Source organism: Rhyacophila brunnea, unplaced genomic scaffold (assembly GCF_057557595.1).
Source record: "Rhyacophila brunnea isolate RB1 unplaced genomic scaffold, BYU_Rbru_1.0 scaffold_14, whole genome shotgun sequence".
NCBI lineage: Eukaryota > Metazoa > Arthropoda > Insecta > Trichoptera > Rhyacophilidae > Rhyacophila > Rhyacophila brunnea.
The window spans coordinates 18,284,194-18,311,855 of NW_028232796.1; the positions used below are offsets into that span (position 1 = coordinate 18,284,194).

Below are 27,662 nucleotides of genomic sequence, written 5' to 3' on the forward strand. Positions count from 1 at the left end.
TATCCAAATCTTTATTAGTCGTGCATATCAGATATTGTCTAAAAACTGATATTGTATTTATCCGTCAAATGTAATTAGGTAGATATATAACAAACAAAACTCGCTAATATATACGGAAATTTATCGAGTGCTCCGGTTCACAAACCTTTCCATTTCAAGCGCTGGTTTGTACCTACACATAAATAGTTAGGAATAATTTACAAAAATACGGCATACGACCTTTTATCTACACTAGATTATACTGACTTACATGAAGAGTAGAGCTATATGGCATTGGCGAGCCTGTAACGTACGTAAACACTATAGCCAACCGAACTCTGTTATTTTATTAATCTAGATTCTAGACTCTAGCTACTCTAGATTATTGTGAAATTGTGTGATTGTTATAATGTTATGGTAGATAACTGGATGCGTACAGTATGTTGGGTGTTTTATGAATTTTATTTAATATTTTTAATACTAATAATCAGGGAACTCAGAAATGATGGGAACTGAAATACACAACGGGTAAGGCGATAGCAGGTAACCGACTCGAGTAAGATGAATCCGTGTTAAACTTACACACGTGTCTAGAATACGTTTAACGTCGAATACTGAAAACTGCTCTCGGTTTATGCATTTACGCTCCTTTAATGTTGGTGTATTACACACACTATTGCACGTGCATAATGCGTGCTTCATTTTCGTAGAACACTCACACATTCAAAAGCCTGCTTCACCATGCGGCGTATTGAATATAGCCCATTGGTATTCTATTTATTATCTATTCTGTGTTAATAATGCTGTTATTGGCATCAGCTGTTTTGTATTTACTATTGGACGCAGTTTTACCTGAAAATTTGCCCTAAAACTATATGCATGGAATTTCGAATTAAATTATATTGAAATAACGTCAACATAATAAGCATACACTAAAATATTATACTGTAGGTAATCAGGCAACGTCGCTTACGAAGTATGAATTCGTTTTTAAATTTAGATCTCCTAATAAAAATAATACAATAGATTTTAATTGTTTTTCGAATAATAAAACTATGTAAACAGCTTAATAAAAATTAAATAAGAATAAATTAATAATTATTATAAATTTAAAATAAATGCTTGCTTTATCAGTGGTTAACTGAATCAATTAATGCATATTATACACCAGGTATATCCAACGCGTCGATCGCGATTGACCGGCCTATTGTTTGATAGATTTTAGTTGATCATGCACCATAGAGCCAGGGGCATAGACACTTTGCAATAAAATGTAAAAAATGTATAATATGTCTCTACATTCAGTTGTAATATAATAATATAATTTCATTGATATTTTGACTGGGATTCTCATTTAGTTATTCCTATTTTTATTTCCTTAGCCAGCTTACGTGAAAGTCGTTTTCGAATTACCCACAGGCAAACCAGTGTGACCTATTCGTAACACTTGATTTGTAATTAATCACACACGGCCTGTCGCAGAAGTGAGAAAAAGAAAATACGTGAATCCCCGCCGCTTGAACTGAGGCGTAGGCCCCTTAATAATAATTTAACAATTAGTGCAGTGAGTGCCAAAAAAAGACTAAACAAATAGTTCTCTTCACAGATGAGAAATTGAATATTTTTATAGTTATTCGTTTATATTAGTAATGTTTAATTTTAACACTTCAGAGTTCTCACCTAAACGTATACGGCGGAACTACGGGATGCTGATATGACCTGGAATGACGCAAGGAGACTAGCTAGCGACAAGGATTCTTGGAGACACCGCGTGGTATCCATATGCTCCAGATAATATATTTGAGGTGTTTTCAAAGTGTGTATGTTAAATAATAATACCTATAAAGAATGTTGCATTATCAAATCTTGTAAATTATTCATTGAATAAAATAAATAGTTTATTAAAACTAAATTTGTTTTTTATTTTTCTTCCTCACAGCATCCATTGCTTCAAAGTCACCGCACATCACTGGTTTGTATGTATATTTTGTTTTTGTAAAATCATGTTATTATTCTCTATTTTATATAGACTAGGTACCCAAGAGAAAGAAACATTACTTCAACAAGTTAGACTATCTATATTTTGATAGTTTCTTACGAATATTTGAATCAAATAACAAAAAATAGTATGTAGTATGTTATAACAAGTAATAGACAAAAAAAAAAAATTATATAATTATGTGTTAAGAAAAAAATGCAAAAAAGTGTGATCTACAAAACAATGACAACCTGTTTCGAAAGATAAGTCTTCGGTTTATAAGCTTGTAGTATTAATTTTAGTATTTGAACTGGCATGAATGTGTAGATAAATCTTTCATTTGCTTCCATATAGGTAAATCCGGTAGTTTTTTTTAAATATTTCATTGCAGTAATAAATTCACTATCCAAAGATACACATAGCATAGACAACTTGTACACATTCATAGGCCAGTTTTTTTATGTGTCTATACTTTATGACTCAATGCAAGTTAACATAAAAATCTGTCTACAACACAATATATTATGTAGCACAATTTTGCGATACACATAATAATATGAAAGCTTAAAAATGAATTCTAAAAACAAATATAAGACCAGTCTGTTTATAATCGGGAAATTTTAATGGTTTGTATTTATTGTCTTTGGTTTTTATATTCTAAAATATTCAAAATAAATGCCGCCAAATTTAAATCTTCTGGTTTCCGGATGAAGTGATAATGCGATGCAAATGAACGATGAAAGTAGGTTTCTATATAATGCCTTCTGGCACACAAAATATACTATCTTGCAAATATATACTATGTTAAAATACAAAACCAATAATTATATTATTATGTTTTGATTAATATTAATTACAGCTGTGTTAAAAATTAAATTCTCCCATTAATACCTACACAAGATAACATTAATAATTTTACCTTGTCTAGATGTTAATAATTAATTACGTCCATTAAACAAAATATAATAATATATCTCTTCAGCGTGATTGAGATTTAACGAGTTTGACAATGAAAACCTTGACCGGCATTGCATTAATTTGTGTCACTATTATGATTAATATTATTTTGGCAAAGTCTAAATGCTAACTATTGTTATGTCAATTAAGAAATATTGCGCCATTTTGTAAAAGTTCAAGAGTTAAGTATTGCAAACGTCCATCGCATTAACCATTTTGTAGGTTCGCCAAAGGAACGAGTCATTTTAATTAAATAAAACTATTTACATATATAATTTGAAAACAACTGTGAGAAATATATAACCTATCTATATAAAAATCTTTTTGAAAAAAACACCCAGCGGGTTCGAACCTGCGCCCCCTGGAATTCGCCCCCATATTGCTCTGACCGCTAAGATATGTGTGTCCTATACAATTGTGACGAAATTATCTTGCGGTTCTTACAATAATTCTCACTGAAGCGCTTTTTGAAATGCGTTATCTCTCACAGGTGTTTTCAATTTATGTATGTTCAATAAAGAATGTTACATTCATAAATCTTAAAGTATTCGTAAAATAAAAAAAAATATTAGATAAAACTTGAATAAAGTAGATTTTTTTATGATACATATTTGGACTGAGTGGGATTTTAAATACTACACTGCTGTACCTACGTATCGACCCATTTGTGTCTTATTTTAGTATACAATAAATTCGCATAAAATTGAAAATTTAGGAAACCATGGAACGTACCAAATTGCTGTGAGGTTCAATAGTTTTGATACGAGATACGACATGCTACACAGTGAGGGGCGCCGAGCGCGAGAAAGTATGATCGACAATATCAACCATTAACAATAATGACATTGCCCCTATCTACGTCCTGCGGACTCTAATAAATCGCGTTTACGTATATTATGCATTGTTAAATAATTCTAATAGGTACACCCTGTTTATGAAAAAATATTTAAATAAGAAATATGCCATAAACAACAGAAACCCAGTGGTAAGTATTCTTTATTGCAAAGCGTTGCCAACTGATTAAGTTTAAATAGAGTTGCTAGAGTTATGAAAAAGTAAGCATAATAATGATTATTTATTTAATAAGCAGACCTTACACGGTCAATATTAGTATCAGTAATTCTGACGGTATTAATAAAAATGGTATCCATGTTTTATCGACCTTACACGATCAGTATTTATTAGTCAGCATCTATTGTTTAAAATATCACTTTTCAACGAATTTTCACTAAATTTAAGGACGTACATGTTTTAAGTGTATTATATTTTAACTGGCATCACTCTTAATAAATTAGTCTGTCTAAGATATCTATTGTCATTCACCAATGATAGAAATGAATAAACGTACAAGTTTTTAGCAATATTTATTTTAAATATAAGTACTAGTTAATAATCGTAGAAAGAGATTGAAAAACCAGATAAGAAGGAAAAAAATAAGTATTCGTCTCAATCTTTCTTATATTATCTATGGTACTGCCAATACTGATCTAAAAATATTGGTATATTGATCTGTTTATTCTATCACTGATCAGAATTGCTGTCAATACCAACAATAATACTGATCGTGTAGGGATAACAAAATATTATTCAGTTCAAACACTCCGTAATAATTCCTCCCCATTACACGATCAATAATATTGGCAATATTTTTTGGAACTGGCAGTAATATTGGTCGTGTACGGGTAGCTTTAGAGTTCATGCAATTCCAAATTTAAATTCTCAATTTATAATAATAGTACGCTGATCGGAGCGCTGATTGTTTGAAGAATAACATTGAGGTTGTGCAAAGAATCCTTGACAATAAGTCAGAAACTATAACAAAGCGTCTTTCATTTCGCAGGGAAGAGAGTTTTGCAACAATATTCTCTCAGTGAAGTGAATTAAATTTGCTTTGAGGCGACGCTTTATTCGTGACTAGATTCGCGGTTGAGCAAAATCACGTCATAGTAAGAACGACATACTGTATCTAGGTACTTATTTATATATTTTATAATATGCAAAAGGCTATTTTGAAATAATCGGCATGCGTATTTATATAATTATTAAATATCTGTAGTATATTATACACAATAATAAAAATTCAGTGGCTCATTCTTCTTCTTCTTCTTCTTCTTCTTCTTTCACGCTGTTACGACCCAGCATTGGAGCATAGTGCAAGCATAAGTTCGCGCCACTTCCCTCGATCCATCGCCAACTCTTGCGTCTCCCGCCAATCCAGACTTACAGTGCGTAGATCGCTTTTGTAGCACCGCTGCAGGGTGAGGGAGAGCCGGCCACGACGATGGAACCCTTGAGGCTGTGCCTAAAGGGTACGAAGTGTCGCACTCTTTGGCGGCATCCGGAACACGTGTCCCAGCCACGTAAAGAGTTTCTTCGTGATAATCTCAATCACCGATGGCGCTGTGTCTGCTCACGAACTCGGGTGTTTGTAACGAGGTCGTACCAGTGTACGCCTAAGATTCCGCGGAGACATCAATTCTCAAAGCTCAAAAGCCGAGACTTTTGTAGCTTAGTAAGATGCAATGCCATAGAGGAGCACAGGTAGCACGCACGCGTTGAACAAACGACATTTGGACCTCACGGAATACAGCCTTGACCTCCATGCGACTCCAAGTTGGCTGAATGCAGCCCGCCGTACCCATGCGGATTCCAAGCTCACTAGATATAGCACCATCGTCGGCAACCGTGGCACCCAAGTATTTGAACCTGGACACCAGCTCGACGGGCAGGCCGGAAAGGGCCAGTGGCTCATAAGTAATATTTTTTTGAGTTTCTATTGTTTATTGAATGAATGAATAGTTTACAGAGTGCATCGCAAACGCTAATTGATTTCAGTTTTGTACTATTCCATTTGAGTCATTTTCTGCGACCCGGTTTTCGCATTTCGACATCTTCAGACATCTATACAAACAATAATTAACTGTATCCGTTGTCAGTGTGTACTTGCCATTGGTAAGTACGCGTAGTGCACAGCACAACCTCAAGCGTTCCGTCGCCATGGCCGGTTTTCCCTCACCCTGCAGTGGTGCTACAAAGGTGATCTACGCACTGCAGGTTGTTGGCGTGGACCGGGGGAAGTGGTGCAAATTTGTGCTTGCTCTATGCCCCAATGCTGGGGCGTGATGAGGTGAAGAGAAGTGAAATGAATAAAAATAGATAAATAGTAACAAGGTGCAAGCTGAAACTACTAAATATATTAATATTATGAATTAAACCGAACGTTTTCTTAATCTGCTTCACATCCGCCTTTTCCACTAAGAGTCGATTCTAGATAATCAAACTCGTTCACTGTTTCTAGATTTTAGAGTATACTAACTATTTTGGGTAGAAGGTTAGTCCGATCGATAGACATTAACTTGGTATTATTTCTATATTCCTATAAGGAGGCAGTAATCATAACTCTTTTTATTTAGACGGTGTAGCAACTCTGTGAGCTCAGTAGCAATAGCGTAGTTATCATCTGTGTTAAACTATAAAATAATACAATTTCGTTAATAAACCATTATAATAATAAAATTATTCACGAATATTTTTTTGCTGAAAGTATCATTTTGATGTCGCGTGCGTACAAAGATTATTCTTTTTACGATTTTATGACCTCATCGTGCAAAGGAACATTATTTTCGCACACGTATCATGTTGATTGAAGAGGCTTGTCTATGGTTATTTCATGCGATGTACACCTACCTGTCTATAATTAAATAATGATTCAATGAATAGCAAGAAACATTCATTCATGAGTATTTCCTTGCAAAAAATATGCTAAAAGATAAGTGCATGTTATTCAATACAAATAGTTCTGAAATTATTTATTAAGCGTAAATGTACGTAAGTATTTATACGAAGATGTCTGTATTTGAATTTATAAAATATGTGTGTGTATTCATTGGAATAATAATTGTTGTGATGACTATTAGGAACCGGTTTCAAAAATAATTCTACTTATAAAATATCACCTATAAAGATCTGAATTTTGGTCATCAATCTTACCCGCTAAACTAGTAATATAGACGAAGCATAAATAGAATATAGTATTATATAATATTATTATCGTATTAATCTTCTTTCTTCAAGTTTCTAGGATTCCTCATGAGACAAGCAAAGCCATTCAAGAATCCAACTGTTTTACGTACACTTTATGTGTCGTTAGTACTGAGTATTCTTGAGTATGGGTCCATTATCTGGAGTCCTTATGAGGTTTCATAATATAAGCTTGTTTTAGAGCGTGTTCAAAAAAAAATTCTTCGACATGTTTATTTTAATGTATATTATTATTTTCTTTTTGACAGCTTCTCAAATGAGTATTTTTCGACTAACTTTCTTCAAGGCGTGCTCGCCTTTCATTTTCTTGAAGCTCGTAGGTCACTCCTGCTCTTAAAGCATTTTCCTCTGCTCTCGCGTGACATAGTTTCCAATCCCGATATTCTAGAAAAAAATATTTTTTATGCACCCGTCAATTACATGTATGGTCGCAGCCATGACCTATTTTTGGTGGAAGCTGTTTCCTCGTGTCAGGCTCACCAGGCACCAAGAGTGAGGACTGTGCGGCTGGTCAATGCAACCCCTAGAGATATAGACATTTTTAGCGATGCATTATGTTTTCGGTTTTTAAAATTCCATTTTATTGATCAATTTGTATCTTTTTTTTAATTATTGTTGTTTTTTTAGTTTATTTCTTTTCTATAAAATTATTTTTTGGTTTGTTTTTTTTCTCTAGTTGAACTTTTTATTCTAAATGTCATGTTGTGAACGTCTTGTATTAATAGTTTGTTATGTGCTTAACGTGTCTTTTTTGTAAATAAATGATGGACCTATATATACTATCGTCAGCTGAATGCAGAACTATTCTAACTTGAAATATTTTGCAGAAGAGTTTTTTTGAAACAGCCTACTTCAGTTATTTATTATTTATATGGACAATTGTCTATCCATTTATCCATAAAGATAATAAATAATTTCAGTAAGTTGTTTCGAAAAATTCTCTCCTCAAAATTTTCAAATGTAAGTTAGAATAGTTCTGCATTCAGCTGACGCTATGCACACAATGATTATTATTAGGTATATAGATGGAGTTAAAATATTAAAATTAAAATGCGAAAGGCTAGATAGCAATAATAATAGAGATGTTTTGGATTACTTATATTTCATTTACTCTAATTATATTTAAACTAAATCAAATTCCGTCTATTTTATTATATTTTTAAAAATTTTCCTAAATAAATTGTGTATTGACATTGGACTATTCAACACATGCAAACTATTCAATACGTTATAAAAAGAATGAATAAAAGAAGAATTTATGTCACGTTAAGTTTGTATTTTTTTTTAAAGATACTTCACAGAAAATTTGCATAAAACAAAATGTGGCCAATAAATTTAATTCGCGGCCTACGACTCGTCGTAAAAGAAATCCGGACACAAATTATTAAATTTGTAATCGAATAAACTACAAAATATTTAAAGACAGAGTTGTTTATGGAAAAAAATGTGCGAAATCTGTTTATACTAGATTTACGGGCGTATTTCCCCGTCGTCTTCAATAATTAATTGATGGTAAATCATCACCAGCGGTAGGCATCTCCGATTTTCTACCAGATAAGATCCTTCCCAAAACCATGACATCGTCGATCACGATTGAATCTAGAATACCTCGCAGACTCGGATGATACCGAAGAGTGTCAGCGAGGGATTACCGTATAACCATCGGTGTCGCGCCAGTCTGTGCATTAACTAATTATGCTACGAGACTGACATCTTATGAAACTAGTAGGTCATACATGAAATGTTTATCAAATTTCGTTACTATTGACTATCGACTTTTGTGTATTAAATCAAGGAATATTAATTACCTTAATATTAATAACCGACGCCAGGCTCTCGCCAATATTTTAGTTATAATGTCTACTTGAACTTGCTAACAATTTTTATTAAAGTATTTCTTTTATACAACAAATTAAATAAAAGAAATAGTTTATTTAAAGATTCTCTATTTAATATTTGTAAAAATCATGTCAGTGGTGAAGGGTGGAGATAAGCTGTTAAGATCCGACATTAATAGAGCATACTAAACTTTCTCAGTCAAACGAATTTGTTTTCATTGAACTATGACTATAATGTGTGGATGGTGTTTATTAGTTTTACACCATACATCATTTTAGATATTTCATAGATAGAATAATATTTTTTTCGATTATGGTTTGGTTTAGACAAGGCTTTGGTTTAGGCAAAACTAATCAACACCATCTGTAAGATGCATTCTTAATTCAAGGAAAACAAATAAGTATGACCATGGCCCCCACATCCTGAAGCGGGCCCCCAGGCTAGGATCTTTGACGGGCCCCCTACCTATCGCCTAAAGATAAAGGCAGTGTGATGCTCTACAGTAGAGTTTTCCAAATGGTGTACTCGGTAAAATTAATGTGTACCTGTATTTAGTGTTTTTTGTATATTTGAATTCATCTATTTAAACTATAGAGTTGTCGAGTATCGATACACAATTAAAAATTGTATCGTACAACCACATAATTTTAAATAATAATATTGTAGATAAATAGCGCCGCAGGCGACTTTTTATTACTATTAGAGAGAAATTGAGATGTGTGTTTAAATCACTTATCTGGTCGATTCGCCACGCCGGGCCCTTCCTGAGCCCGGGCCCCCAGGCTTGAGCCCTGTCAGCCCCCCCTTTGTGGGAGCCATGAGTATGACCGAAGGTGTGCACTATTTCGTCGGATCGCCCATAGGATACCAAAACTAATATGATTTGGTTTAGGCAGGGTTTAATATAATTTTAAAAACTAACCAGCAACATCTGAAAATTGTAGTATTAGTTTAATAAAAACAAATAAGTATGAATGACAAAGTTTAGTGTGCACTATTTATGTCGTATCTTAACAGTCTACCTCCAGCCCTCACCACTGATATATGTAGCACTCGATTAATATCATCGACTTCTGCTGAAAATGGGAACATATTATTTCATTACTTATATACAAAATGCAACGAACAATGAAATGTAGAAGCAAAACTAATGAAAAAATTGTATTGTTTACAGTAAACAGAAAATGTACATGCCAACATCATAAATTTCGATAGTTTTGACAGAAAATATGACGTAATTGAAGCGACGCCGAGGGAGAGAAAACGATGCAATATGATAGTATAGCAGTCGATAATTATCGGAAACAATAATTCCCTAAATTCACCTATGTAATTCATGCGCACTAGAAGACTGCGCTTATTCACGTTTAAATATTGTTCCAATCAGAGCGTTGGAGCGGACCCTTTTTTGAGTTGCTCCGCTCCAGCTCCGCTCCGGGACCTAATACTTGCTCCGGCTCCGCTCCGGGTAAAAAGTTTTAATAAGTACTATATCTATACAAATGTTATAAAAACAAAAAAATAAGTAGTTTTAAAATTTTTCATTTTCACTATTAATTCTATAACAAAAACGACAGCAAATCTTCTCTCATTATTCGCATTTTCTGTCAAAAAAGTGAGGTTATGTATCACTAGGCAGTGTTGCCATATTTCAAATGATTCCAGTGTTGCAAAGTGTCAAAATATACTATTTTCATTGGATTTTAGGACGAAGACTTCATAATAAAAAAAAAAAACATCTGGAGCCACTCCACTGAGCACTACAAATTTTCGGTGCTCCAGCTCCGCTCCTGCTCCGGGTAATAAATACCCCATGCTCCAGTGCTACGTGCTCCTGCTCCGAGCTCCGCTCCAACGCTCTGGTTCCAATATAGTAACGTCTATAAAAATGTGATAATTGTGAATTATCATGTAAACATAGATAATGTAGCCCTAGACACATATAGGCATATAATATCATGTACAATGCCTTTATGCAAATTAGGCGTGGTATCGTAGGTTATATTATGGTTTGCGACTCAAATAATTGTTTGAACCCCGTGGTTTAGTTAGTAGATATACCTTATAGAAGGATAATAAAATAATATAAGTAGATAAGTACCTGCATACCCGTTTCAAAAACATTGCATCTCGTTACCGCGCGCAGATGCACCATGCCCAGGCATTTCCCACGCTCCGCCATTAATGTGCGCTTGCGCATTACGTTATGCAAGAAGTTTAACATCACTACTTACCGGAGGACCGACATCTTTGCAACCCCGAAAAGACCATCCGACACCGGAAATCGACATTTTCACTTTTGAGACGATGCAGGTGAAATGAGATTAATGTTTCACCTTTTATGAAGTCGATTTAATGAAAAATAATATTCATATAATAGTATTATTATTAGACGATGTCCAACCCTAATAAGATCACATGTGCCCACACAGAGTGGAAGTTTGCATTAAGAGATTTTTTGTTACGAATTTTCTGCCTCTCAACACAAATAATTGAAAAACAATCTGGTGTATTTATCAGACCCACGGCTCGAACCTGGAACCACGTCATTATAAGCCGACGCGTAACCTATTTTTTTTATTCTATAAATAATTCACAAGATTTAATAATGTAACAATCTTTATTGAATATACATAATTTGAAAACATCTATAAGAAATAATATAATAATACAACTACTAGAAAATCCAAATATAAATATCACCAAATTTTGGAGAGATACTTTGATTTAAAATAAAAAAAATGAACTTCCAAATAATAACGAAAATTAAGCAGCGCTTCAGTGAAAATTGTAAAAACCATTAGTTACCTTCGTCGAAATTAGATAGGACACACACATAGCTTATTGGTAGGGGTAAATGGGCGCGAATCCCAGAGTGTCATATTTTTTAGTGGTTATATATTTGTTACAGGTGTTTTCAAATTATGTAGATTCATATATTATATATGAATTACACGTGACTTTTATAGTTAGGCTATCCAATAGTCGTAAAATGATTTGAATTAGGACCTTAGAATCCACTCTCGGTCACTCTATCCTCTTTTATTACATCAACGGTGAGGTAAAGGAGTATGTTTGTTGATTATATCATAAGATTAGACACTTTGATTCAATATTTTATTGAAAAGTAAGCCTTAGTTATTTAATTTATGCAGAAAAAGACGGGTGGCCGATCACTGTCTGGAAAGTGGCCGATTACTATCTGAGTGTGGCCGATCACTATACTTTTTGCGATTTTTTTTCTTTTATATTTTTTGTAATAACCATGTTTGGTATTATAAAATATATACACATAAATATCAATATACATGCTTTGTAAACACGAAAAAAAATGCATTTCAATAAAACCCCATTAATAAGCTTGTTCTGACCGATCAAAGCAAGCCATTCGCTTAACTGGCCCATCATTGTACCTCATACCCTATATGGATCTTCATTTTCCTTCTTTAATTTTCAACGACGTTTCTGTATCGACATCATAAAATCTACGTCACATACTGTATTTCCACTTAACTAAATTGAATTCTGTGATTGATTCGTCCTTAATGCAGTGGCAATAGTTACGAAATGATCCATAATACACCGCTAACGTAAATGCACGAATATAAGAATTCAGACAATCGTTATGATTAGGGATTCCAATCCCGGGCTATTTTCGATACCTATGAATCCCGGGATTGAAAAACATAATCCCGGGATTTCGGGATTGATTTTTTTATCAATTTTTATGGAAAATTAAATAAAAGCGAAAATATAACAGAAAAAATACTTTTAATAAAAAATAACTACATTAGAAATAAACTGAGTTTGAATGAAATTTGATTTATACCCATGCGTAGGTTGCCGATTCATTTTATTTTTTCACATAATTTTTTAAAAATTGAAAGATTGGAAAAAACAATGCTTCGCACTATTAACAAAGTTATTCCACCATGATATCATACGTTTTACGGCAGTTTCAGATTTGACTGACTAATTAGATTTATGAAGCGGAAAAGCCATAAGTACGCCATGATTATTTGCTATACTATTTTAAATCTCGCTAATCCATTCATTAAGTCTTTACTATCAGAAACAGCAATCTCCTATTAAATTCGCATTATTATTTATATTACAATATTATTTACTCCGTTAAACTTGTGTATTTCCAAGATTGAACGTATGCAATATTAACAATAAATGTCTTAAATAGTATAAATTATACTAGATTTATTTTTGACCGATTTTATCAATGTTATTTGTAAATATAAAAATTTTATATAAACAATGGAAAAAATGCCAATCCTGGGATTGTCAGATTGTAATCCCGAAATCCCGGGATCAGAATTTTGGCTCGGGATTGGATTCCCTAGTTATGATGCTTCAAATAAGTACTAATTTTCGGTGTAGGTACTTAATTTAAGCTAAACATTATTTTATTTAAGACGTTATGCTAAAGACCCCCCAATTCGTAAATGTCTTAAGCAAAGGAGCCAAATCAGGCAGTTTGTAGGTGTACGATGATAAAGTGGACTCATACAAAATTAGCATTACGTGAGTATAATAGTGATGGGTTAATACACTCATAGTGTACTCACACCTACATTCTACAATATGTATTCAGATTCGTCCAATGGGGCTTCTCCGTACAGGTTGGTAGCCATATGAAACAGAGGTGCACACCTTATACGTTTTCCATTGTTTCGCACACTTGCCTGAATTCTATCGTTTTGGTGAAATGTCGTCAACAAGTAGGTAACTCTTCGCTGGGCTGTTACGTTAAGCTGCGTTACATGCAGTCAATACTTGAAGTCAATATTGTGTGCACTCATTGTAAGCATTTTTATCGTGATAATTTCTTTATAACTAGACTTAGAACGCGATGTAGAAACATTTGGATTAACCTGGCAATAAATACCACCCAAAGTTGCTAATTTAGCTCGACTTTGTTAAACGAAATGGTTTTGTTCTAGGCAATGACATTATTAATGGACAACGCACTCAATACAGTAGCTAGCAAGTAAATTCGCGCATAGCGACATTCGCATATGTATAGATAGACGTCACACAATTTCCATTATGCGATATCATGCATCGTGAATTTAAAGCAATATCACCTTTATTGTAATGGCGTTAGAACAGATTATGCCATTCGGCAGACCCGACAAAAAAGGGAGAATCAATATTTTCCAGATGCTTCGTCCATATTAATGTCATTGGTTCTAGGCCACTGCCTGTTTTCCATAGATTTACTACTTGCTAAATGGTGTATTTTTAATTCAGAGGGTTGGAGCGGACCATTTTTTGAGTTGCTCCGGGACTTAATATTTGCTCCAGCTCCGCTCCGGGTAAAAAGTTTTCATAAGATTATATGTAGGTACCTATACATATAATCTTAAGGTATTTTTTTTTAAATAAGTAGTTTTGAAATAAGGTTTATTATTTGTCATTTTCATTATTAATTATGGGCAGGTAATAAACAAAATCGGCAGCAAATCATCTTTCATTATCTGTCTCTTCTGTCAAAAAAGTGAGGTTATTTATCACTCGGCAGTGTTGCTGTATTTCAAATAACTTCAGTGTTGCGAAGTGTCAAAAATAGTATTTTCATTGTATTTTATAATGAGAATTTAATAATAAGAAAAAAAAGACATCCATAGCAGTGGCAGCACTACAAATTTTCGGTGCTCTGGGCAAAACCCCATTGCTCCACTGTGCTGTGCTCCTGCTCCAACGCTCTGATTATTATGAATATAATATTCACGGGAACTCTAGCCTAAGAGTCACTGGCCGCCCCAACAAAATTGTGAGTGCACAAAAGACATTGATAATTATCAATGCTGTTTTTTTTTAAAATCAAGAACGTTAATAATTTTCTATGTACAGATGAATTTATGAGTCTTCGTGTAATACATACTATAATACGTCGCTTCCATGGCTGCCTGTGCTCTCAAAGATAAGGCGAAGCATGGTCACACTGAGGAGAATCAGTCAATTTTAAACAAAACAATACTCCCGCTTTTTTCTGACATAGCGTCGTCTCCATTTTGTTTTACATGTATTTTCAATCTCGTTCTGTTTATGTTTAGGTTTCCAATGGGAAATTCACGCATTAATTTCAGGTTGTAGATTTGATATCAATACCTACTATTATGACACGAACATGTTTTTTAGTATTTAAAGCATGTTAATTGGCAAACAACATCGCATACGTGTGATCCACCCTTTGAAACGAAACGAGTTTGAAAGGTGCAGCGTCCGAGTCCAGCCAGTGAACAAAAAACACAACACCACTGCACCACATTACGTGTACACTCCTCACTCCTCATGCCCCATTCCGCTGCATATTATGCAGTCACTTTACACTCTATTTACAAACAATTTCTATGGCGCGAAAATGTCGGTCGGATTATTTAATTGCAAATATTACACTAATAAGAATGACCCACGATGGCCGAGCAGTAGCGTGTCGGCTTATCATTTCGTGGGTCCCGGACTCCGGCAAATTCACATGTTGTTTTTCAATGTGTTTTAAACTCTGAGTATGTACCTAATAGGTTGACCAAGTGGCTAACATCCATTTCATAACAACAACGTATTCTATAAAACTTCACTATGTTATAATAATATTATTTTCACAGTAGCACGCGCCTTGCATGACTGGTCAAGAATATTTATACTGAATCGCGGCCCGCGGGCGAGGAACAGTATGGAAGGTTGTATCTATGCCGCCCTGATTCCATATCTAATTATTTATATATTTTAACTGTTTTAACAAAAAAAAAACAGCTTACCTGCACTTAGGGATTGCAATACCGGTATCCCAGTATATTTCTATACCGAAATACCGGTTTCCAAAATCGGACAATACTGATACATTCGGTATTGAACGTGGAAAAAAATGTATCAACTAACTAAAAAAGGTTTAATATGGCTGTATTTTTGTCGGATTACGCGATGTCTGATTCACTTCCGCTGCCCTTCAACGCCCTTGGAGATCTGCAATGGCATGTGCTATAAGATATTAATATTTTAAAGAGCGTTTCTTTATAAATATATATATGTAGATACTTCTGTTTTTTTCCCATATACCTATTTCAGGAATACCGATATTCAATAGTAAATACCGAAATACCAGTATTAGTATTTTCGGTATTAGTATTAGTATAATCTCTACCTGCACTGTAAATATATCCACCTATTAACTGTATGGAAACATAAATAAACCCAAAAACTACGACAGATTATTGAATAAATAATTTATTTTATTTAAAGTGATATCGTAGTACTTTACTTTAGTACGTAGTACTACGAAATACATGTAGTAACAGAATTACGAAACAAACATTTTATTTTAGTTTTTGAAAATTTACATTTAGAAGTATTTTAAATAATCAATACACGTCCTTGATTTTTAATTTCGCTCAGTTTTGTTACGAGAAGATTCGAGGGAAAATCAACAGGTGCCGATTTCTGACTAGTCTCTGTTTTACCATGCTCTCACCCTTGCGACAGATTTTTTAAAGTACATTGCTATGTATTAACACATTTTTGTTTTTACGAGAAATGGATATCAGCCACTAGCTCAACCTATTAGGTCCTTACTCGGACTCATACACAAAATGTGTACTTGCCAGACCCAGGATTCGGGGACCCTGGAACCCACGTCTCGGCTTAAGCCGTGGCCATAAGCGCGGCAATCGTGGGTGTTAGTTAATCTGTTAATACAAACCTCCACTCTATGGAGACCCATATTATGATCTTATTAGGATTGGACATGGTCGAAAGAAAAAAGATATGCTCTGTTTGTTGTTTGAAGGCTAATGAGAATATTCAACCATCTTGCTAGCCTCCTGTCCGGAATTAATCGTAATACAAACAAAAATTTGTTTGTTGGGAACCCGACCTCATAAGATCTTTTCTCCTGCTTCCTGTTTTCTAATATGATTAGAAAGTAACTTAGAAGTCGAAAGGTTACAAAACTAATGACCAATATTCCGCGAGATGAAATTGTAATACGTACATAACATAGTAAATTAACAGTATCATGATGTTCTCATTTACCGGATCACTACGAGAAATCAGTTATATTCCGATCCATTGCGAGCACTGATCCGAATAGAAAACTAGATCACGAGATGATCACCCATAATGCAAATGTAGCAAAACTTCTCTTATTACATGTTCACGAAACACTGGCGTCTGTAATGGTCTGTTATTAATTTGTCCATTCTCAAACGAAGCGTTCCCGTTTTCCGTTTCTCTCATCACTTCTTTGTTGTGATATCAATTTATCGCTCACGAATGGCGCTTTTTATCACAAAAATTAAGCGTTTTTAACGCGGAATTCTATTGTTACGTAAATGTTTGACGGAACAACATAGCACTTTTTATCATTGAATAACGAAATCGTACTAAAAAGTAAGTACTTCAAGAAATTAAGGCCACAAAGATTGTATTACTTTTTTGATTGTCTTAAACTTTTTAGCTTTATTGATATCAATTATCATTATTTTACTAATTAACCATAAGTTTTTTTTTATCTCAGGCTGCAGAATTGATTAAATTTGAGTACATTAAGCAAATTAATAAAATAGATAGGTATATGAAATTATTCACATTTACCTATAGACGTCACTGTCAATACCTTTAAAAAATGTGTAACATACATAATAAGAAAATTTCAAAAAAAAAACTTGATAAATAGAACGGGATTAGAGCATGATTTTCGCTTTCGACTCCGTGAATAGTGTCTGCGATAAGGGAAGAGCACAAGACAGCCACCGAAACACACAAACCTACATAATTATAATCGTGACCGTGCATTAGATTACCAGTCAGGGCTCGGAATAGACCGCAGCGCCTTTCCGGACCATAAAATCCCCAAAATCATTGCTCCGACTCGTGGAAAAAATAATTTTACCATCTGAATTAGATAGGCCACATAACAAAAAAAACGGTGTGTGTACTTATGTACGCGCGTTAGAAGTTATACTTCTTTGGCGTAACAAAACAAAAACAAAACTTGTGATAAACTAGATTCTTTGACTAGCTCTTAATTATCTTGTTAAATTACACACCCAAGAAAAAAGACCGCTTATTGGAACGCCGTCGGCTTATTTCTATACACTTTAACTTATATTACTAAATTATATAATGGTTTCTCGTTGTTTTTATTTTTAAAGTACCAACTGTCACTCTGACGTTTAATAGTTTGTTTACGTAAGGTATTGCAAGTGGCCGACAATAATAAATTCACTGCCTAGGCAACGGAACAATTCTAAACTATAATATTATACTGTATAATCATGCAGTATAATATTATAGTCAATGCAGTATCATACTGTGGCGTAAAGGTAATGCGTACGGCTGATAGCCGAACAATCGGTGGTTCGAATCCAATCGAGTGAGTTACATGTCACACGCCAAAAATACACTCTGATCTGATTTCCCAAACGCGCCAAAAGAAGTATAAGTTCAAAAAATAATACACCTATTTTTATAAAATATACATACATATAAATATGTTCGTAAATATTTCCATTTCGAGCGCTGGATTACCTGAAATAATTAAAACTTTTAAAAACATGTGTATTAAGGTATAACACGGTATACACAACATCTAGTAAGGGCCAAGGGGGTAGGTATGTTTTAAACTTTAAAATTTAAAGGAATTAATTAGTGTTTTTACTTGACGCGCTCTCAAATCTAGATATTTAATAAATTAACTTTGGCAACATTGAAAAATATATCGGGTAGTTACGTATTATTTCAAAAATAGATATATTTTTAGTTTAATCTTTGGACGGTAGATCGACAAGTAAATATTTTGATAAACAAAGCGACGTTGCTCATAATATTAAATATTATTATGTCACTAAAATGTATAAGCAATATTATGTAGGTGTCGATCCCACGTTTGTTGAGTTTGGACTGAATCGATTTGATACGATTTTTGCGATACGCAGAATAGCACCGAATCAATAAGATACAATGTTTCGAAATGAAGGAAACAAATTCGTTATATCGATAAAATTTATGACCCAAATGATTAATCCAAAGATATTGAATGTTATATAATAAATAGCAGATCAAGTGCATAATATCGAAGTAATGAGCTTTTTTTTCATTGGCTCTACCATCGAGCGCGCCAATATAGCTTAAATGGGGATCTTTTTCGCCGTCTTCGGAGATTTATTTAAAGACTTTTTATGACAAATTGTTATTGGCCATTCGCTAGAACCCCCAAAATGGGCGATACCGGCCAGCAATTCAGGGGGCAGTATTAATCTTGGAAACAATTGGGAGGCGTTGAACATAAATAATGAGACTATTAAATTAAGCAGAAAGGACAAGAAATTTTGCTTGAAGAATTGAGTTTTTGACTCTTTTTGGAGTACAAACACAGAAATATCTCTAAAATCACAAGAATGACAGATATAAATAGCAACAAACGAGGAATTAAGATTTTAATTTAATTGCGATTACCTACATTTCTAGCTGGAAAAGCAGATACCCACCATTCAATCATAGGCTATAGTACAAAAATTTTGAGTGCATTTCCTTCATTATATTTAGTGAGTTCAGAATGGTCACAAATCTGTTACTTAACTAAAAAATAAGCCAACTGCAAATAATTAATTGCGGTATTTTAAGAATGCTGCTGACAAAAATAGAGCCGGACCTTAATAAATTGGTAGCAGCGCACTAGGTTCTTCACCCTTCTCACTATGATTATTTTTAATGATTTCTTTTGACCATGTCCAATCCTAATAGGATCATATTGGCCTCCACAGGGTGGAGATTTGTATTAACAGATTTTTTTGTTTTTACGAGAAATGGATGTCAGCCACTTGCTCAATCTATTATGTCCATACTTTGGCTCATACACAAATTGAAAAAACAATATTTGTACTTGCCAGACCCAGCATTTGAACCTGGGACCCACGACGCTTTAGGCCGACGCTTAAGTAATTTCGTAATTTTTATTTTAATTGTGTTTCGTTATCTTAATTTTCTTTATTTAATGCAAATGTTACTTACTATACTTGACTTGTCGCAATTTGAAATCCTTCCACTTGTATTTTCAATAATAATATTAAATGAATGGAAGCTATCACTTACCTACTAAAAACCTATTACCCTCTAGTGTCACGATAATAATAAAAAACTAACTCGACAACTTGTCTTCAGTTGATTGAAATTAATACGACATGAATATACGCGTAATGTTACCATTAACGGCTACAGATAAGTAAGTAGGTACATACTGCTGAATTAATCAAAACGAAAGCAGGTATTGCTTTTCAGGAAAAATATTCTCACATCAGAGCTTTTCAATCGAATGCATATATGAGGTATTTCACTGCGATAGTATAATTATTTACGATAAGCTAGTAATAATATGAAGAACGTGAATTTATATTTGAGTACCTGTCTATGACCTACAATAATTAACGCGATCTGTTCGTTTACAGACTACATTTTTATTATTATGTGATTGTTTTGGTTTAAGTACAAGTCGACTATGTTTCAAATGTATGTATCTCAAAAGACTACCATCCATTCATAGCAAATCCAATTTCCTGAGTGTAGACATCTTTCAATATCTACAATATTCATGATAATTTATGGAATTAACTATTTGAATGAATCTAAAATTGTGTTGAATGAAAAATGTTGTTTTTGATAGCGTGAGATAACAGTGTGAAGTTTGTTACTAATTAATTTGCAAAGTGAAATAACTTACAGCTAATTTAATTATTAGTCGTAATTATAATAGTCTTTTTCAGAATTGCTTTCACACATTTAGGCTCCATCTTTTAGCTAAGGGGTTCTTCAACGTCTTTCGTGTTCTACTCGCTCTGTGAACTCTGCTCGACTAAAATATGAATCACATTGGCTTATGTTATACCTACTCTTAACACACGTTTATAAAACAGTATGTTGATTTATCAGAAACAGATTTGAGCCTGCGTAATCCTATCGTCATAAACAGACAAGAGTCATTCAAATTTAGAGTAAATTGCTTTTTAAAAATAATATTATAGAACTTGTTAGTTATTAGCACTGACATTGAAGTGACCATATCTGTAATATTCTCTTAGCGCGTGCCATGCGATACTTATAAATTTTTCTCAGATTCATTATGGCAATGTCGTGTGTGAGGTGTGTATTGCCAGTCCTTGTACAGCTCTTCGTTTGCACCTATAATAGTATTTATCTAAAGAAAATAATCTATCTGCTCAATGAAACTCGTGTTGTTCGATAATAAAAACATTTCTTAATACAAATAGAAATAAATTATAGCCGGGAAAGCTCCCAAGCGGATTAGGTTTCTATTTTCTTTAATAAATCTAGTCGGGAAAATAATTCATTTTTAAATTATCATAATAATGTCAAAGACATCTTTCTGATTTCATTAAGGTGAATAGGTACTTAGTCTACTACAGGCACATGGTGGAAAAAACGAATATTTTACATTTTAAAGCGTTTTAATTGGTACGTAAGTATAAAATAAATATTAAAAAGAAAAATATTTTTTATAACATGTGAACTCGCTTAATGTCCCTTACGTGTTATTTTATGGTAATGTTCATGATTAAAATTTAGTTTATTAAGTTCTGTATAATACTCTAATGAGTCTAATGTATATAAAAGATATTTTACGAATTCATAGTTTATATGTTCTTTTTCATATTTCTATTAAGAAAAACATATTTTTTTAAATATCATGTAGGTAGAACATGTAATCCTTTATATGTATACTTATATCAAATCGATCATATTAATATTGTGACCATACCAAAACTAGATTTGAAATAATTAGACTTGTCGCACAGATGATTATATTTTTGTAGAAACGTTTTATTTATTATACCTTGACACTGACCCATCCTATTGATAATGTTTTACGGTATTTTTGCATACAACTGTGATCCATTAGTCATAGATCGGAGATTTTAAAGCCTTAAATGAGAATATAGGTAATATGTATATACTTAGTTACAATTTGTAAACATTTTTTTATTTCTATCAAATATATTTTTGGTATGGTCACACTATTGAAGTTTACTAGGTGTCTTAATACGATTAAATTACTGCGAACATGATACCAGTGGCGAAGGGTGGAGGTAGGCTGTTAAGATTCGCCATAAATAGTGCACACTAAACTTTATCAATCATACGTATTTGTTTTCATTGAAATAATACTACAATATACAGATGGTGTTGGTAAGTTTTTTAAAATTCAATTAAACCCTGCGAAACCAAGCCATAATAGATAATAGTCAGGCAATACTAAATTATGCAATTAAATCACTACATAACATTGGATATTTTATAAATACAATAATACTTTTATCTGTTCTAGTTAATAATTAAACCAACAATATGTGTAATATGTATTCTTAATCTAACGAAAAAAATAAGTATGAATGAAAAATATACTTACCAAAAGTATTATGGTCTGGCTTAGGCAGGGTTTAATTGATTTTTATAAACTAGCCAACAATATCTGTAAATTGTAATCTTAGTTCAATAAAAATTAATACGTATGACTAACAAAGCTTAATGTGCACTATTTACGGCAGATCTTAACAGCCTACCTCCACCCTTCGCTACTGCATGATACAGGGTGAAACTTCAATTTCACATAATAATTTATATTAAAGTACTCCAGATAATGATAAATTCAGACTACAGAATAAAAATAATAAACCCATTTTGCATCCGGAATAATCTATTTCCATTGTATTTTTTATATGGCCAATTCCAAAGTGATAAGTCCTGAGATGTGCTATTTTCTCAAATGCTATTTTTAAAGTGGTCTTTTAAATGCGTTCAAATAATAAACCTGTGCAGTTTTCTTTCCGAGAATTTGACTCATGTGCACCTTCAACAAGTAAAAGGGTAATAAATCATCCCGAGTGAGGGCTCCGCCTGCATAATATGAGAGATTTAATAGAAGAGCGAAATAAGTTGAATCAAAATCGTGCATCTCTACGCTTGCTCGCAGCTTGCATCATGTTATTATAATATTCCACATTGTGAATATATATTTATTATGCAGAAATGGCCCTTTAGTGACGCTGCACTTTGGTTATTGCAAGACCCATACTGATTGACGGGGGAAATAATTGGTCGCTAGAATGCAATAGAATCAAGATTCACGTAGGTACCTACGCGGTATATGAAATATTTATTTTTTACGTAATCTTCCGGCATCACATATTTTGCAAATGCAAAAAACCATAGATAAAACAATTGAAAAAAAAGTATGCCATTAAATCATACATAATTTTAGACAGATTAATATTTTATATTACAACGTTTTTCTTAGCTTGTATTCTTACTTGTCCGGTGGTTCTTTGTCCGGTACAAATCTTGCAATCGATTTTTAACTAACTTCTAACTGACGACTAGCTAGACATTTAAAACTTTTAGAATATATCAGAACACTGTGGCAATGCATTTTTTTAATACTTTAGCCATCTTTAAGTAGAATTGAGTTCATTTTCAGTTAATTCTGTTTTGTATGAAAGTTATTTCGACACCATTATTAGCAACCAATCCTAGCAACTAAATTATTAACATATACGTGCGTTACTATGGAAATCAATATATGTCAAAATGACATTTCAGTATTATTTCTATCAAGTACAATTTTTTTTGATCGTTTAAGCTAGTCAAGTGAAGTTTATATGATTCAACAGAAAATTTAAAAACGTTGTAAATAAAAAGTTCTTTTTATCTTGTAATTATTTAAATATTATTGTTTGGTTTAGGCATGGCTTAATGAAATAAAAAAAACCAACATCATATCGACTGTAGTAAGGAAAGGGACGTATTCTAAATTACTAAATTATTGAGTTAATTAAAGAAAAACCAGCAAAAATGATGTTGAAAAATAAGTCGTTTTTCCCACATCACTTTCTTCTTTTGTAATAATTGCCAGCTAACTTTAAATAATAGATGTTTGCAGACATCTTTTGGATACAACGTGTATTTAGTCGTGAACAATGCTATTATCCAACAAAACTGAGGGTTACGTCCTTTTTCTTTTCTACAGTCAATATGTTGTTGATGTATACTTAAGTCAACCAAAACAACTAAGTATGACTGAAAAAGTGTGCACTATTTATGTCGGATCGCCCATAGCATGACTAAATTATTATGGTTTGGTTTAGGCTAGATTTAATCGAATTTTATAAACTAACCACCACCATCTGCAATTTGCATTATTAGTTCCATGAAAACAAATAAGAATGACTGACAAAGTAGACAACATTTTGTAATACGCATTCTGCCTAGCGATATAATACCCATATTACACTAGCAACTCCTTCCGATCGTCTGGCCGATTGAAAAAAGTAATTTTGAATCTTAGATAAATATAAACATTTCTATAATGCCCGATCCAATTGGACGATTGAGGTGAAAGTTTGCTTCGAAGGCGTTGAGTTCGTCAATGCTAGCAGTCGCATGACATTGTTTATTTTAACAACCAACAATAGAAAACGAAAATAATATAGGTAGGTACTACTAAATATGTACATTAAGGAACTTTTTACTTGTCTATACAATCTGCAATATTTTGAATTAAAAGACATTTGCAGTAAGAAAATATGAAGGGAGACTGTTTAGTGTGACACCAGGTTAACCTAAATCATTACGTGTCATTACTATTTAATATTGACGATCGCTGTAAGTCGTCGGAGTCTGCTCGTGCAATTCGGACATAATGTATGCGACATGCATTATTTAGAAAAGTAAGTGTTCATATGTATTTTGAACGGTTCTATACAACACCTATATACTATAATGATGCATATTCAAATGCATGCACTACAATATAGCTGACAGCCGATCCTCACAAAGGAGGTAGCGATATGTTTTATAAGCAATATATTCGACTGTATTTAGGAAAAAAGGGCGTAACCCTCGATTTTTCGAAAAGTGCTTTTATTAGATATTAACAATGTATACAACTAAATACATATTCTATAAAAAGGAAGTACGCCGCAAATGCCGAATTATTATCTACATTCAGGTTTTAATTGAGATTAATTAACTTTCAATTTAAGTAAAAAAGTATTTACCCTCAATTTTAATGATTTTTCTGTAATAACTTCTTTAATTATGATTAGATCGAAAATATATTACACCAAATCATCAATCATCATGCACCCAATGTATGTGCCTATTTAAAAAAAATATTAAACTAAAATCATTCAAAAAACGTTTTTTGCTCCTCCTGTAAAATTTGTTCTGTGATGGTTACACCCTTTTTCCTAAACATGGTCGTATTTTATACATGCAGTCATGTTGAAAAAAAGTGCAATGGACTCCTGAAAAAAAAAACAAAAATGAACTCGAGCTGTTGTTATTCTGGTGTTTAATTTCAGATTGTTGAATGGGCGATTGTTAAAGAAGTTGTGTTACATACCTCTACTACGACGTATATAATTATAAGGTATAGTAGATACATAATTATATGCACAATACCTATGTACAGGAGCATATGAAGTATGTATAACATAATGTTGACCGCAAAACGTTTTTAGCCCGGCTCTCAGTGCTCGAGTTGGACACGTTCTATCGGAATAACAACACGATTCAGCAGTGAAAAGTTTTAATACCATTGGCTTTTAAATGTAAACATTTTTGAAGTTATATTTCTTTTGGGGCGTTTGGTGGAGAGTGAAATTGAGAGCTGCACCCCGTTACGAAAGTGCGCGACAGTATAAGTTAGCTGCGAATCAGTCAGCTGTATACAACCGCAAGTTTGATAGTACAATTGTTCCGTTGCCTAGCCAACGAATTTATTATTGTCGGCCATTTGCAATTTCTTACGTAAACAAACGATTAAACGTCATAGTGACAGTTGTTACTTTAAAAATAAAAACAACGAGAAATAATTATTTAATTTAGTAATATAAGTTAAAGTGTATAGAAATAAACCAACGACGCTTCAATAAGCGCTCGTTTTTCTTAAGTGTGTAATTTAACAAGATAATTAAGAGCTAGTCAAAGAATGTAGGTTATCACAAATTTTGTTTTCTAACTTCTAACGTGCGTATATAAGTACACACACCGATTTTTGCTGATAATATTGAAATGAAACTTCATACATTGCTATTTCATACGAAATGTCGTCGAGGTACAGCCGGGGTTATAAAAAAAGTTACATTTACACACTAGTATAGTATATTTTTCTATATGTTCCACAACTCCGTATCTCAGTGGCGAAGGGTGGAGGTAGGCTGTTAAGATCCGACATAAATAGTGCACACTAAACTTTATCAGTCATACGTATTTGTTTTTATAGAACTAAGACTACAATGTACAGAGAATGTTGGTTGTTGGTAAGTTATTAAAAATCAATTAAACCCTGCCTAAGCCAAACCATAATAGTTTTGGTATGCTATGGGCGATCTGACAAAAATAATGCACACTTTTTTAGACATACTTATTTGTTTCCATACAGATGGTGTTGGTTAGTTTTTTTTAATTCATTAACCCCTGGACCAAACCATAATCGTTAAAAAATTATTCTATCTATAAAATACCCAAAATTATGTATCGCATGTGTCATTTTAGATATTTTACAGATATAAGACTAGTTTTTGACAATTATTTATTATGGCTTGGTCGACGCAGGGCTTAATTGAATTTTAAAAACTAACCAATACTGGCTTCTCATTGTAGTCTCAAATAAAAACAATTACGTGTGGCTGAGAAAGTTAAGTGACCACTATTTGTGTCGGATCTTAGCAGCCTACCTCCACCCTTCGACACTGCCCTGTTGATTGGATGTTCTGATATTTTCGGACAAAAGTTATTAAAAATACAGACATATTATAGATATTATACCTAACTAAATTGCCATCAACAATAATTTTGTCGTAATAGTAATATGTCCTTACGAGTATTACCATAACTCAGAGTAAATCGACTACTCTAATATACCATTATTGATCGCCATTGCTCATGAAGTTATAAGGAATAACTGTCACGTGATGGTGTAGGTATGACGTGTTGTATGATATGTATTAGGATCAAATTACCAAAAAGTTGTCCTGTGTAATGTCACAGTAGATAGTATGTACAAGTATAGGATTTACAAAATCTGCACACTATAATATGAACTACCTCCGTTATTATATGTTTGAGTTTGGCTCCCTTTGGTAGTCTTCCGTCAATTCGACCACTGTAATAATTTCAGACGGCGGCCGTTACGGACTGTGGGCGTTTGCACCTTTTGTTTACTGAGGTTTTTTTTTGTAATCGACACCACAAAGATTTACGGGTTGTGTTTTTAGTTATACAATGACGTCCCGTGGGGGTAGGCAGATTGAGCGTCGCTTGGGGGCGGCAGTTACGCAAAGGGCGGCAAATCGAGGAGAATCATTGGGTATATAGAAATAACTGTACTTAAGCTTAGTTAAAACGGAAAATTTCCATTAAAAATTCAACTCACTGGTTGGACAATTACTTTTTTTAATATGACTATAATTTTTGTCGAGTTCGCGATGTCTAGTTTACTTCCGTTGTCCTTGGACGTCACGTCCTCGGTGAACAGCAATGACACGTGAAGATTTGCGAATTATATTTGAATTACGTATAGGTAGGTAGATAGTACATATTTACTTAATTTTGTGTAAAATGTTTGCCAGTCACTCGCGAGTTTTGGAAGTTGTCAGGTGTATATTTAAATGTAGTATCTGAAACCGTGGACTCGCAATATTGTCTATTGAAGCAGAGATTGCATTTAAATTAAATTTAGTGGTATTATAATATGTCTTGTTAGTAATGTACCTATCCATAGAACATATTTCTTAGATATTGGAGTCATGAGAAAGGATGATAAAAATACGCTGTAAAAATG

At 33.2% G+C, this 27,662-nt stretch overlaps 1 protein-coding gene across 2 annotated transcripts in view; it reads right to left on the reverse strand.

Annotated features, from left to right (window-relative positions):
• Window positions 1–27,662, reverse strand: part of LOC147075677 (uncharacterized) — a 367,777-nt gene that overhangs the window by 339,239 nt on the left and 876 nt on the right. The window lies entirely within an intron of this gene.